The sequence below is a fragment of the Solanum stenotomum genome, chromosome 2 (genome assembly GCF_019186545.1).
Source record: "Solanum stenotomum isolate F172 chromosome 2, ASM1918654v1, whole genome shotgun sequence".
NCBI lineage: Eukaryota > Viridiplantae > Streptophyta > Magnoliopsida > Solanales > Solanaceae > Solanum > Solanum stenotomum.
In genome coordinates, this window is record NC_064283.1 from 9,652,452 (window position 1) to 9,669,252 (window position 16,801).

The 16,801-nt window shown below is 36.7% G+C and overlaps 1 protein-coding gene across 1 annotated transcript in view; it reads left to right on the plus strand.

Moving 5' to 3' along the window:
- Nucleotides 1–16,801, plus strand: part of LOC125854901 (uncharacterized) — a 47,231-nt gene that overhangs the window by 15,613 nt on the left and 14,817 nt on the right. The gene's annotated exons all lie outside the window — the stretch shown is intronic.

The following is a 16,801-nucleotide window of genomic DNA, read 5'->3' on the forward strand; positions in this document are numbered from 1 at the left end:
AACACAATGAAGTGGCTTCAAGTAACTATAATTCACCAAGATATAAATGGATGGTGGAATAGAATTGCTAGAAAGGCAGCTGGAAAAGTAAGAAAAATATTTCTATGGACAATCACAACATCAATTATCTATCAGATATGGGGCTCAAGAAATGAAGTGTGCTGCAATCAACGTGTCCCAAATCAAGCGTGCTGGACCTGATATGGATGTAATGCTACTGTTGCTTTTGTGAATTAGAATATGTTGGCTGTTAGACCAAAAAAAATTGCACAAACATAGGCCTAGCCTTCCTTCCACTACTAATTATGGATGACAACGGAAATAGTGACTCTGATGAATGTTTCCTTGCATTTGCCAAGATTTTTAGTGGGGTTCTTCATGCAGGACATAAAGTTTTTGTGCTTACAACATTGTATGATTCACTAAAGCAATTCAACTATTATGATGTCCAAACAACAAGTAGTTGTACACACAACACATATACCTATTATTCTTTGATTAAAAATGTGGGGGAAAATCTCGAGAGAGATCGTTAACTGAAAAAATAAAATGATTACACAATGTTTTCACCAACGGATATATAAAGTGAATGTAATTATAGAGAATTGGACTTACATGTACATTTCGAGCTCGTTCACTAACAAAAGATTTTCCATCATGACCATGTGTGTGGACATGCAAATGTAACTCACTTGGTGTTGGATCTCGTCCCTTTTAAACAACCTATGAAGGAATTTTTTTTAAAACATATGAAAATGTAAAAATATGAAAGAATTATATGGTGTAATATATGATAGTTTTAAAAAGAGCTCACAAACTACAAACACACTTTAGAAAATAAGGCAGTCAGCCCTTTTTTCTCAATAAAAGTGGCCTGCAATGCAACTTCAGAAATTTAACATCCTAAAGGTTTAAGATTATGCATAACAGAGAAGGAATTCACATACTTTTGGACTGTTAGAACTCATTACTACTATGTATTATGCATATAATGTAAATTAAGGGTGTGCGAAAATATGCTTACAAGTCTCTTGCGATGCTCTCCAATAGTAATAGAGCCTCCCGTGTGAGTCCCCTTTGCAACAACATTTTGACCGCCACAACGGTTTTTTGAATTTATTTTTGACTTTTCAATAACCTTGGGATCTTTCCAAAATCTCATCCAACTTTCCCATGTTTGTTCCGGAACATATTTTGGCCGAATTGCTTCTTTTTTTATGCAAGAAATAAAATCACTGTACCTTCTCGCTGCCTTCTTACACCATAGTATCTTCACTTCACTATCAATGGAAGGATCCCAATAGAATTGTTTCTAAAATAATTTTATAAGTAAGCAACATTAGTATACAAACCTTTGATGTAATTTTTTCTTCATTAAAATGGTGAAATATATACCTTGAATTCTCCGAGATAAAATTTTTTTATTTCTTGTGAGACCCTTTTCCAATTAATTCCATTAGGATCAAGTTCACTCTTGAAATACTCACATATCCTGGTAGAGCAAATATTTGAAGGTTCCAAACTAGAAAAAAAATTGAAAAATATTATATGAAATCTATAATGAAAAAATTACAGTATATAAATATAAATAGTGCAAGTACAAACTTTCACGGAATGAGAAAGAAAAACAAGAGTCTGCTGTCCAGAATTAGTATGGCTCTCACCTTCACTTATTGTGTTGTTTTGGCTAAGATGTAGTCGCCTCCCTTATCACATTTCTTTGAGTAGATGCACTTTCGCCTATTGCATTGCTCTGATTAGATATTAATTACAGGAGGTGTTTCAAAATTAACAGATGGAGTACTACCATGAGCTGATGTTTGAACAGGAGGCAAACTAGTAGGAGCTAATGTTTGAAATTGGTTATTTTGATCTGGTCCAGCAGAAGAATTGAAACCACCTTGATGTGAATTAGTTATGGGAATGGGAACAGTAGGCATATTAACTCGACTTGTGCTACCTCGACCTCTAATTAAGGTCTTGCTTGCACGAGTTGTGTTACCTCGACCTCTGCCTCGCATCATATCTACAAGAAAAATAACTTTGAAATTGCATAGTCCCATACATTTCCAAATTAGAGAAGGAAAAGAAAAGAAAATTTTACATTGCAACTAGGAAAGATTGATCAGATCATTATATTGCAACTTGCAACCACAATATTTCTTTTAAACCAACTGAAGTTGCTAAGCAGCAAGCAATTAATAGTCATGCTCTACTTCTCTCCAACAAATTCCAAACGTAACCAAAATGCAACCCAAGAATATCTGATAGTCAAGCACTTAAGTCTAAGAATTTTTTTTATGAGAAGTCAGATTTTTTAGAGGAAGAAAATCTAGAATTAAAAGCACATTAGAAACGAACATGGCAGTTTTTTAGAGGAACAAATTAAATAATACCGACTCTAATGATACCTGGCAAGTAGATCATATCATCAGAGACTTCAATTAGCTGAAGATTCAAGAAAACTTTACCTTTAATCATGATTGACAAAACATCATCCAAGCAACCTCTTACAGCATCATCAAAGGGATGCATAAAACTATCAGAAACAAAGACACAAAGAGTTAACTAAAAGAAAATCGACATACAACAATCATTTAACAAAACCTGACCAAGAACTTGAGTAAAGTTAGTACTCGCATATAAAATATGTCTAGAAGCATATTGTTTCTTAAAAAACAGTCAGTGAAAACATTAAGTTTAGTACGATTGAGCAGAAATTTGCATCCAAAACATAGTACTATAAACAAAAGTCACTGAAGATACAGTAGCACATTTCTATCAATACACTAGTCTGTATCCATTTCATCTTCGAACTCCTCATCCTCATCCCCCCCTCTTCAGTTTCATCCGCAGTTTCACCTTCATCTTATGTAGATTCTTCTTTTAATTCATGGTGCTCTAACAACAAACCATTATTAATTGGCTCAGCCATTTCAATTGTCTCCCCATTTGGATCATGCAGAGGTATATCTTCATCAACAGTAATATTCATATCTATCTCATGGACTTCAACTTCTTCAACTTGGAATAGAAGATTTGATTCTGGTATTTTGATCCCTCCCTCATCAGCTGATTCAATAACATCTCGAGGTCTGACTTTTAATACAGCTAACCAATCATCCTTATCCCTCTTTGTGCTAGGATAAGGCATATAACACACTTGAGTTGCTTGCATTGCAAGAATAAAAGGTTCATATTTTTTAAATCGGCAACGATGATTATTATCGACCAATTTATATTGATTGTGCTCCTTAACACCAACATTCATTGTTGGATCAAACCATTCACACTTGAATAATACAACTTGCTTTAAAGGTGCTCTATGATATTCCAATTGTATAATTTCTTGTATCTTTCCATAGTAATCACCAACATTTGGATTAGATATACAAACTCCACTGTTCGTTGTTGATCTTACACTACCGCGATGTATTGTGTGAAACTTGTATCCATTAACAAAACATATTGGATAAGCGCATGCGCTTATTAGTGGTCCATGAGCAATACTACTCAAGTATTTATTTTCAATATGGTTGGATCGAACCTAGTTAAAATATTATAAAATTTAGTCTAAATTCACAAGATAATTTAAAAAAATCATTTTTTAAAATAATAGTGATTGTTTGAGGCTTACATATTCCTTGAACCATATAGAAAAATATGATTCGAGACTCTCATCTATTTGATCTTGAGGTAGATTCGGGAACTCTTCTTGCAAACGTTGCACGTACATGCTTCATTTCAACAAAATAAGTTATATAGAAAGTCACAATGTATGGTCAAATTTTTTATTTTAAATAGGTATAAGATTAAAATTTTACCTCACAAACGGATCAACCTCTTGACAATTTAGTAGAATATAAGTTTGGGCAGCCTTAATTTCTTCAAGAGATAAATCTCTTTTTTTTGCTTCTCCCGCTAACCTGCTTGGATGGGTGAATATTGATAAGTTTCCTTCAACATCTTTCATAGCACCACCATCATCGTTACGGGTCACATTATGATGACGTGACATAACATGAGGTTCAAAATAATGAGAAAACAATTGTGTTGACTCTGCCATCAAGTACGCTTCACAAATGGAACCTTCAACACTAGCTTTGTTCCCAATAATACTTTTCAGAGTTCGTAGGTACCTATAGAGGTAAACAATTAATTTATAATTTCTTGTCTAGCATACTTTTCACCAAAGGATAAAAACTAATTTACATTTACCTCTCAAAAGGATACATCCATCTATATTGTACAGGACCAGCAATTCGTGCTTCATATGGAAGGTGCACTGGTAAATGTTCCATTGAGTTAAAGAATCCAGGAGGAAATATGCATTCCAACTTACACAAAATTTGTGGGATGTGTACCTCTAATCTCTCCAAGTCCACCACTTGAAGAGTAGTTGAAGTAAGATCTTTAAAAAATAAACTCAACTTTGTAAGAGCCTGCCACACAGTATTAGGAAGTAACTCACGAAAGGCAATTGGCAATAGTCGTTGCATGAACACATGACAATCATGACTCTTCATCCCAAATAGCTTAAATTTTTCCGTGTCAAGGCATCGACTCATATTTGAAACATAACCATCTGGAAACTTCACACCTTCCAACCAATCAAACAAGACCTTTTTTTTATCCTTGTTTATTGTATATGCAGGTTTAGGATAGCTTCCATCAGGATTCCTTGCCAAATTTGTCCGATTGCAATATTTTACAACATCTAGACGTGCTTTTGGATTGTCTTTGGTTTTGCCATCAACATCAAGAACAGTGTTAAATACATTATCAAAGACATTCTTCTCAATATGCATTACGTCAAGATTATGTCGTATCATATTAGAACTCCAATAAGGCAAATCCCAAAAGATGCTTCGTTTTTTCCATCCACAAGACTTACAAATTCTTTTATTAACTTTTTTTGCATATAATTCAGTTACTTTCCTTATCCCCAACTCACATATTTGATTCAAAATTTCCTGTCCTGTTCTTACAGGTGGTGGCAATCTGGTGACAATATGACCTTTAAGAAAGTTCTTACGATCTCTCCTAAATGGATGATTTTGGTCAAGAAACATTCTATGACTATCAAACCAAGTTGTCTTCCCACCATATTGTAATCTGAAGGATTGTGTTTCCTCCATACAATAAGGGCATGCTAAGTTTCCACTGGTACTCCATCCTGATAACATAGAATATGCCGGAAAGTCATTGATAGTCCACATCAAAGCTGCCCGTAATTGAAAATTTTGCTTTTTTGAGATGTCAAATGCTTCCACACCTGTCTCCCACAATAAAGTCAATTCCTTTATTAGAGGTTGTAGATAGACATCAATTTTTTGTTTAGGATTGTGTGGCCTTGGAACAATGACAGTTAAGAACATGTAAGCCTCCTTCATACACATCCCTGGGGGCAAATTATATGGAGTGACAATCACCGGCCATGAAGAGTATTTTCTTCCAGATTGAGCAAATGGCTGAAAACCATCAGTACATAGCCCCAACCTCACATTACTTGGTCTAGAAGCAAAAAAGGAATGGGTTTCATTAAAGTGCTTCCAAGCCTCAGAGTCTGATGGATGACGCATTACCCCCTCTTCTTGTATATGCTCATGATGTCATATCATGTCGGCAGCTGTAGCATGAGATGCATATAATCTCCGCAATCTAGGAATAAGAGGAAAATAATACATTTTTTTGTAAGGGTCCAATTTTCTCTTACGAGAACTAACACAACGTTTAAACCTCTCATAGCCACAAAATTTACAAGATGTTAGGTCTTTATCATCTTCCCAATACAACATACATCCTGAGTTACAACAATCAATCTTTTCAACAGGCAAACCCAAGCTACGCACTAGCTTCTTGGTTTGATAATAACTATCGAGAACCTTGTTATCTTCAGGTAATGCCTCTTTCAATAGTTGCATCACTTGATTATAACCCCTCTGTGACAAAGTATTCTCCATTTTAATATTTAGCATCCTAGAAACTACGGCAAGTTGAGAGATTGAAGAACCAGGATACAATTCTGCATCAGCGGCTTGAAGTAAATCATAAAACCTTTGTGACTCAATATTAGGTTCCTGCTCTATTGAAGGATTAGGATGTTCCTCCATTGGAGGTTCACAATGATGAGACGACTCAGGTTCGTCATTACTATAAGATTGCTAACTCGAACCCTGACCAAAGTTTGATCCAGCTGCATCCAAAACCATTTGGCGATATGGATTATCATATCCCAATCCAAGTTGTGTATCATTGGGTAAATCAATAGACATCTCATCGATCACTTCTTTTTCTCCTTGATATGTCCAAACAAAATAGTTCTCAAGAAATCCGAAACGAAAAAGGTGTAGTTTAATAGTTTCAACATCCATGTATTTAATGTTGTGGCATTTTTTACATGGACATCTAACTTCGTCACTACTCATGCGGTTTCTATGAGAACAAGCAAACTTGAGAAAGTCATTTACACCGGCTATAAAACTAGAATTAAGAGCCCCTCGACATCTAATCTCGTGTACATCCAACTACGGTTTATATTATCCAGACTCCTATTTAATGTTAAAAAAAACACAAAACAATTAGAGTTATTTACAAAATTAGAACTGAAGCAGTTACATCTGCTTGTGCTTTTATTTTAACAAATTCAGAAAACCTCTAAGTTTCCAGTTTTTACAGCATCATAAAACAGCTATATCAAACCACCAGAAACTTAAATAAAAAGTGTTCCTTAAAAGAAAATTCACATATAACAAGTTGTTGTTTACTTACCACAAAAATTAACAAGTTAACAGAACTAGTGGTGTAATGTTAGAATGAAAAGAAGTACTACATTTTTATCTAATATTGCGTCTGATTAACCAGAAAACAACAGAAAGCAAGGGAAGGGGGAAAGTCTAGCTTATGTCGGTTTCACTAAGTTTCATATATCAAACAGTTAAACGAAAATAAACAAAACAATATGACAGAATGATATCTGTTTATTGAGATTTTAGAATATGTCATGTTTAATGTACATCAACTCATATACAATTTCATTACTCTATTATGTAAAAAATCTGGAATACATTAGAAAAAAAAAATACAGACATTTGTTTCAGTCTCTTCTTTAAATACATGTATGCACTTACACTAACACATTGTTTTGTTACTTTTCTTTGCACCATACACATTGTTTTGTTATATTTCTTTGTACGTAAGAACTGAAATAGTAGAAAAATTATTTCGATTTTCAAAAGTAACTTTCGATTTTAGAAACAAAGGAAACTAGAGTTAAAAACCTAGACCCATTTCTTCAATCACACCATCAACCCCAAAGAAATTTATCCATAAAATCAAAAGGGGAAAGCTTTAAGATCTAAAATTATCAAATAACTACAAATAGAAAATATTTTTACCCATAACAAGAAAAGAAAAAATAGATCCTTCAAAAAGATAAATAAAAAATTCAAAGAGTAGTGCAGATAATAATAGTGACCATTGTTACCCTAACTAAAAAATATCAGGAAAAAGATGATGAAGAGTGTAGCAGATGAACCAGAGATGAAATAACTACAAAATTTTAGATAATAATAGACACTATTGTTACCTTTTGATGAACCAACAACAATGAAATTAGTTTTCCTTAGAGTAATGAGCAACAACAAGCAGCAAAGAGGAAGATGAGCTCGAATTTCCTTCCCAAAGAGCAACGACCAATGATTTTGGCAAGGATCTCTTCCCACAGAAGGCGCTGCTATGTATGTGTATTTAGTGTGGAGAGTGAGTGATTTAATTTGTGTGAGTGAGATTTGTGCACTAGAAATTTTTTAATATAAGATAGCGACGAAATATTCTGTCGCTATGAAATTCCATCGCTATGTATCATACTATAGTTTAAAAATAAAGGTAGTCACAATAAAAAATTTAATAGCAAAAAACTCAATAAAATTATCTACAAAAGATCCGTCGTTGATTCCGTCACTAACACTTAAATGTAGCAACGGAGTTAAGTTTATCGCGATTTCCGTCGAAAATTATCTAATTTAATAGGCAAAATAAAGGCGCCAAACTTTAGCGCCTAAATTTAGTGATGGATTTTAGTTTTTGTCGCTATTTTAGGTCCCAATATTTTATTCAAAAATTTAGCGACCAATTTATTTTTCCGTAGCTAATCCGTCATTATTTAGCGACAGAATATTGTTTGTCGCTATAATCGGTCGCTAAATGTTGTTTTTTTTGTAGTGTGAAGAAAAAAATCCGAAAGGCCATGAAAGAGTTGCATTGTATTCCTAAACTCGCTGGGTTGAGTTATGAGGACCTATGCATCCGTCCCAATCTATACATTCCGGAAGGGTTTAAGGTGCAAAAATTTGACGTCTTCGGAGGAACAGGGAACCCCTTAGCGCACCTGAGGGCCTATTGTGACCAGCTCATGGGAGTTGGAAGAGATGAAACTTTATTAATGCGACTTTTTAGCCGAAGTCTGAGTGGAGAGGTTGTGGAATAGTTTACATCTCATGAAACGAGATAGTCGCCTAGCTGGAATGCTCTGGCTAAGGACTTTATCGAACGATTCGCCTACAATGTGGAGATCGTTCGTGATCGTTATTCTTTAGAATAAATGAAGCAGAAATCAGATGAAAGTTACAGAGAATTTGCATACATATGGAGAAAGGAGGAAGCTAGTGTTCGGCCTCATATGTGTGAGAAGGAAATTGTCGAAGTATTTGTGCGGGTTCAAGAACCTGAATATTATGATAGAATCATGTTGCTCATTGGAGCAAAGTTTGCTGAGATAGTCAAAGTAGGTGAGATTTTCGAAGACGAATTAAAAACTAGAAAGATTGCCCGTGTTGCTGCCTCTCCTGGATCCTCGGGTTTGTTGAAGAAGAAAAGAGAAGATGTCTCTTCTATCTCTTATGAGAGGAAGAAGACCCCAAAGAAATCCTCATCGTACCAAGGTCGTTCTCGACCTTCACAGAGTTCATACCCGGCTTGTTATGCACATGCTGATTACCAAAATACCCTTCCCCCCAATTATCAAAATACCCCTCTCCCCAGTTATCAAAATACTCCCCCTCATAGCTACCAAACTCCCCCTCCTATCTACCAAACTCCCTATCCAGTTTACCAAACTTCATCTCACCACTACCGAAATGCTGCCCCCAACTGTGTCAACGTTCAGGCAAGTTACCAAACGCCTCCCCTAATGTACCAAAATACCCCATCCCCACTTTACCAAAACACCCATCCAAGCTACCAAGCTCCACAACCAAATTACCAAACCAATTCATACCAAAGATATCAAGCCCCATCCAAACGCTCCAAATTATCGTCAAATACCTCCCCTTCAACAAGGAAATTATGATCCCCCTGTCCTATATTTGAGAAGAAGCCCACTAGAATTTTCACTCCGCTCATTAATAGGCGAACAAAGTTGTTCGAGCGATTAACTGCGGCAGGATATATTCATCTAGTGGGGCCCAAGCTGATTGACACTAGCTCAAGGTTTTACAAACCTAATCAGAGGTGTGCATATCACTCCAACGGTGTTAGACATAATACCGAGGACTGTATCAACGTAAAACACAAGATCCAAGACGTGATTGACCAGAAAATGGTCTCTCTCCAGACAGTCGCGCCCAATGTCAACAGTAATCCTTTGAAAAATCATGGAGGCGTCACTATCAATATGATAGAGATGGATGATGATTGGTGCGTGACAAAGACAATAGTTCCGATCGCTCCTGATGAACTGGAAAAGGTTGTAGCTTCATTGAGCATTAGACAGAAGAAAGAATTTGTAATTTTGACACCCGTGCAAGCTTTTGCCTTGGTGCCAAGAGAAACTCTTACCCGACCGTTTGTCATTGAAATGACTGCTACCCAGGGTATACACACCAGAAGAGTTAGCCCAGAGAGTGCAGAAAAAATGATCAACCTAAAAGGCCAATTAGAGAAGCAGAAGCAGAAGAATTCTGGAGAAAGATGCAACCAAAAGATTACTGGATCGTGAAACATCTAAAGAAAACACTCGCTCAGATTTCTATATGGGCTTTGTTGATTCTCAACTGCATAGGCAAACGTTGATAAAGGCTTTGGATAATACTTATGTGCCTGTGGATACTAACAGTGATAATCTTACAGCCATGATAAACCAAGTCGTTCGAGGACACCACATTAGTTTTTGTGATGAAGAGTTGCCCTTTGAAGGAAAGATGCACAATAAAGCTCTGCACATCACCATTATGTGTCGAGATAAGGTAATAAATTGTGTCTTGGTCATTGACGAATTCGGTCTCAATATTTACCCACTTTTGACTTTGAAGCAGCTAAACTTCGACTTGGGAAAGGTTTACCAGAATCAAGTCAATGTGAGGGCTTTTGATGAAGTGCAAAGAGACACGTTGGGTATAGTAAACTTAGATATTCATATGGGTCCTGCAGAATTCAATGTGGAGTTTCAGGTGTTGGACATCAATACCAGTTATAATTTATTTCTGGAAAGACCATTTATCCACATGGCTGGGGTTGTGCCTTCTATTCTTCACTAGTTGATAAAATTTGTTTGGAAGGACCAAGAATTGGTCATTCACGGTGAAGGAAGCCATTCCAATGGATAAGTACTGACCATTGACGAGGTCTCCCAAGGTTGCGATTCTACACGGTGGAGCTGGTAAATGCCACTGGTGATGACTTGGCTCCACATCCTCTTATGCCTTCTATGTACAAGATGATTCCTATTGCTATGATCCGAAGCGGTTTCAAACCGGGTTTTGGATTGGGGAAGCATTTTCAAGGAATTGTCGAGCCTATTCAGATCTTCGACAAAGGAGCAAAGTTTGGTTTGGGATATGTCCCAACATATGACGAAGTAGAGATAAACAACAAAAGTGTTGATCAAACATTGGCTAGGCCAATTCCTCATTTGTACCAGTCATTCCCGGTGCGAGAATATGTCAATGATGGCGGTCTCGGGGTAGGAATCTGGGGCCTTTTTGAGGAGATTGATGCGGTCATCAAGGAAGAGGCTAGGACATTAGGCATTTGTGATGTAGAACCTGAGGAGCAATTGCAAAATTAGACCTCCGCACCTCTCCTGATTTCCCGCTCATCTGGGTAGAAAGGACACGTGTTTATATTTGTTTTTAAAATCGGTGGTAGTCCGGAAAGGCCTGAGACCCACCCTTTATGGCATTTTTACTTCTTTGAGTTTTTAAATTTCCCCGTGATGTTTAAAAAAGGTGAAATGGCCCTTGCCATGGCCAAAGTTTGTGCTAATTTTTCAATGTAAACGAAAACCTCTTTTATCAAAAATATGTTAATTTACTTATCTGTTTATGTTTTACTTTCCTAACTTTGTTTGTTTATGATTTCAGTAAGAATAATTTAAAACATGTCATTGTCATGTCATGTCATGAACCGAGTGAACAAAATGAGGCAGGTGATGATGAATGCGAAGAATTTGTAGAAGGAAATGAGTTACCTGAACATGTTGTCGAAGAATTTCGACAATTTGAGAATCAACACAAAACAAATTTGGAAGAAACTGAGACTATGAATCTCGAAGATGAGGAGTATGTCAAAAAAGTAAGAATTAGTGTCCATGTGACTGAAACTCAAAGAAAGGACCTGGTTCATCTGCTCAGAGAATACATTGATGTATTTTCTTGGTCTTACAGAGATATGCCGGGGCTAAGTACAAACATGGTGTCTCATAAGCTGCTGATCAACCCAGATTTCAGTTCGGTAAAACAGAAAACCCAAAAATTTAAGCCAGAGCCAAGTTTGAAAATCAAAGAGGATATTACAAAGTAGATCGAGTCCCAAGTGGTGGAAGTGACACAATATCCAACTTGGTTGGCCAATATTGTTCCAGTGGCCAAGAAAAAAATGAAAAGATCAGAATTTGTGTCGACTACAGAGATCTCAACAAAGCTAGCCTGAAAGATAATTTTTCATTGCCAAACATTAACATTCTCATTGATAACTGTGCTAAGCATGAGATACAATCATTTGTGGATTGTTATGCGGGCTATCACCAGATCCTGATGGATGAAGAAGATGTAGAAAAGACAGCCTTCATTACGCCTTGGTGTGTATATCATTATCGGGTGATGCCTTTTGGTCTCAAGAATGCTGGTGCTACTTATATGAGGGCTATGACAACCATTTTTCATGATATGATTCATAAGGAGAGCGTGGTGTATGTAGATGATGTCATAATTAAATCCTGCGAGAGTTCAGATTACTTGACTCACTTGGAAGGTTGAACTACATTAGCCGGTTCATAGCTCAATCCACCGTGGTGTGTGAGCCCATCTTCAAATTGTTGAAAAAAGATACCCTGACGAAATGGACTGGAGAATGTCAAACTGCTTTTGATGCCATCAAGAATTATTTGTCCAATCTGCCAGTGTTGGTTGCTCCCAGAGAAGGGAGCCCATTATTGCTATATATGTCTGTCTCGGATAACACATTTGGATGCGTGCTTGGTCAACATGAAGAAACTGGGAAGAAGGAATGAGCCATTTATTTTTTGAGCAAGAAATTCACTCCATATGAGGCCCGCTACACTCTTTTCGAGAGAACATGTTGTGCTTTCACTTGGATCGCTCAATAGTTGAGACATTATTTATCTTCTTATACCACATACCTTATTTTCAGGATGGACCCGTTGAAGTATATTTTCCAGAAAGCAATGCCAACTGGGATGTTGGCAAATGCTTTTAAGTGTGTTTGATATTATGTATGTGATCTAGAAGGCTATAAAAACACAAGCCTTAGCTAATCATCTTGCGGAGAATCCAGTTGATGATGGTATCAAACGCTCAAGACCTATTTTCCCGATGAGGAAGTTTCATTTGTGGGTATAGATATTTCTGAAGCATACCCTGGTTGGAGAGTATTCTTTGATGGAGCGGCAAACTACCAAGGAAAAGGTATCGGGGAAGTCTTAGTGTCAGAATCTGGTCAGCACTATCCTATGGCAGCTAAACTCTGATTTGATTGCGCTAACAACATGGCAGAATACGAGGCTTGTATCCTTGGTTTGAAGATGGCCATCAACATGAATGTTCATGAGCTTCTGGTTATTGGAGATTCAGACTTGTTAATTCACCAGGTTCAAGGAGAATGTGTCGTGAAGAACCCGAAGATCACACCATATGTGCAGTATATACAGAAGTTGTGAAAGAGATTTCGCAAGATCGAATTCAGACACACTCCCAGGACACATAATGAGTTGGTCGATGCTCTTGCCACTATTGCCTCAATGATTAAACATTCATATACAAGTTATATTGATCCTTTGGATATAGAGGTAAAAGAGCATCATGTTCATTGTTCACATGTAGAAGCAGAGCCAGATGGTCTGCCTTGGTACTTTGACATAAAGAAGTATTTGGAGACTGGAAATTATCCTGAGAATGCAACGTTCAACCAGAAGAAATCAATACGCCATATGGCTAACAATTTCTTTCTAAGCGGGGAAATCCTTTATAAGAGGACTCCAGATTTAGGCCTTCTAAGATGTGTCGATGCTATTGAGGCTGCAAACCTCCTCGAACAAATACATTTCAGAGTTTGTGGTACTCATATAAATGGACTCACTTTGGCTAGGAAGATCATACGAGCCAGTTATTTTTGGATGACTATGGAACATGATTGTTGCAAGGTTGTGCAGAAATGTCATAAATGTCAAGTGCATGGTGATTTGATTCGAGTCCTGCCTCGCGAACTCAATGTTATGAGTTCACTTTGGCCATTTGTAGCTTGGGGCATGGATGTCATTGGTCCTATAGAGCTAGCCGTTTATAATGGACACAGATTCATTTTGGTTGTCATTGACTACTTCACCAAGTGGGTGGAAGCAGCTTCATATAAGTCGGTGACCAAGAAGTTATAGATGATTTTGTTCGCAACAATTTGATAGGTAGGTTTGGAGTACCAGAATCCATCTTTACTGGTAATAGAGCGAATCTTAACAGTCACTTGATGAGAGAGATATATGAACAATTCAAGATTACTCATCGAAACTCAACTGCCTATTGTCCCTAAATAAATGGAGCTGTAAAAGCCGCTAACAAGAACATTAAGAAGATTCTGAGGAAAATGATTGATAATCATAGAGGTTGGCATGAGATGTTGCCCTATGCTTTGTTGGGATACATAACGACTGTCAGAAAGTCAGTCGGAGCTACTCCATACCTGTTAGTATATAAACAGAAGCAGTTATACTTGCAGAAGTTGAAATACCTTCGTTGAGAATTATCCAGGAAGCTGAGTTGAATGATGCTGATTGGGTTTGCAAACAGATTATTGGTCAAGAGTTTGTTTGTTCAAAAGAAGATTCCTTGGAGGATATAGGCAACAACATGAATGCAGTTGTACCTTTTACTCCTCAATTAGGTGATCAAGAATTAAGAGAGCCTCACATCGGTATGAAATTTCAATCACTTGATATTGGATTTAAATTTTATCTTGATTATGCTCATTGTAATGGTTTTAGTGTGCGCAAAAACTGAATTAGTATATCAAGAAAAGATAAATCAATTATTGGTCAAGAGTTTGTTTGTTCAAAAGAAGGATTTCGTTCAAAGAAAAGTCTTGAGAGTAATAAGCAACGAAATGAGACTAGAGAAGGGTGCAAAGTAATGATATATATGGAAAAGAAAGAAGAAGAAAAATAGGTTATAGCTATACTTGTCTTAAATCATAATCATGAACTTGCATCTCCCAATAGTCAGAAATTCTTGCGATCAAAAAGAAAAAAATCAGAGGCTAAGAAGAATCTTATTGATCTCTTAAATAATTCTGGTATTCATCCGAGTAAAATTGCATCAGTGTTGATTACTGATGCTTTTCGTGACCAACGACACTATCCTACGGTATGAGTGTCTACGATTGTCGATAAATAGTATCCCAACCAAGGGTTGAGGTCGTGTCCCAAGGGAGTGGTTTTGAGAATCAATAGCCAATGAGAATTTTGTTTGAATTAGTCGTAGCTAAAAACATTTGCGATAAAATACATTGTAAATTAAAGGGGGTGACACATAAGTGTCAACTATCAAAAGGGGTTTTGTAACAAGTGATAAGATAGCAAAATAAACAAGAAAATCAAGTATGGGGAAGGTTCTTGGGATGTGACCGCAATACAAGTTGAGATAAATCGTTTGGTACATGCTTTCAATAGGAAATTTGCAAGATAATAGTGACTAGTCTAAGCTTTAAATTGAAATAAGGTCCCTCTCGGGCAAGCCGAAAACACATGAGTGACTTTGTATTTTCAACTACAAACCCTTTAGATTAAACCACAACCACTAGGTGAAATAACCATTAAAATACATCTAACCTATCAGCAAGCAAGACCCAACAAGAATATCAACCCATATTTGCTAAATCACACCCCAAGAATGGGGTTTTTTAGCCACAAATCAAGAAATAATAAATTATACCTAACATGATAAAGAAATCAACTGCGTATAAGAAATTAAACCTTGAATTAAGCTACGGAAGAAGAATAAAGAAGACTCACTTCTAACTTGGGGAAGATGAACTCCTTTCTTCAAGTCTCCACAAAACCCTCTCCAAACTTGAGAGAAAAATACTATAGACTAATAATAATTTTTACTCTAAATATGTTCCACCCTAAGACTACAACTCTAACTAGTATTTATAGTTTCCACAGATTGTGCTGCGGAGGATCGTTCGGCAACATTAGTCGAGATCGCTGATGAACTCGATGATATGCGCTTTAATCAACTCATCGCCTTCAGTGTCTTACATTCAACATCCTCGTATTCTGGATCATTGGGCGGTACAGTACTGCTTCGTGAAACTAATCGGCGACTCGCCGACTGCTCCTTCCTCACCGATTGCTCCTTTCCTCGCCTTTCGATCCACTTCCTTCAAGGCTTCATGTACTGGAACAAAGGGCGGTGCATGTTAATTCGGTGACTCGTCGAGTTGGACTCGGTGATCCGCAGACTTTCATTTCTTGTTCTTTTCAGCCCTTTTTGCTTCGTTTTACGCCTAAGTGTCCATGCTTCCAATAAAACTTCAAATACCTGAAACTTAAGCATTTTAATCTGGTATTGAGATAAAACAATCATTCGAGGACACTATTTCTATTAAAATAAAGCCCTAAATGAGTCCAATTTGTGGACTTATCAATTACTCATGCTGGAGGCATAGATAATCTCAATCTAACAGGACGAGATATTCAGAATTATTTGAGCACTAAAAGGCAAAATTATCTTGAGAAAGAAGATGCACAATTGATGTTGAAATACTTTCAAAAGCGACAATCTAATAGCCCCAGATTCATTTATGCAATACAAATGGATGTAGAGGGTCATTTAGCTAATTGTTTTTGGGTGGATGCTAGGTCTAGGATAAGTTACAAGAATTTTAGAGATTTTGACCTATTTGATCCTACATACTTGACAAACAAATATAAGATGCCTTTTGTTCCATTTACCGGAGTTAATAACCATCACCAATATATTTTATTTGGATGTGCTCTTCTTTTGGATGAAACAGAAGAAATGCTTCAGTGGTTACTTCACACTTGGCAAGAGGCTATATTTGGTATTTCCCCTCGTACAATAATCACAGATCAAGATGCTGCAATAACAAATGCAGTTGCAAAGATGTTCCCAAATAGTGCACACCATTTTTGTATGTGGCACATTGAGAAGAAGATTCCTAAATATCTAAGTCATATTTTTCATGAATTTGATGATTTTAAAAGTGAGTTTAGTAAGTGTTTACATTATACAACAACTCCCGAGGAAGAAACTGCTTGGATTGATATAAT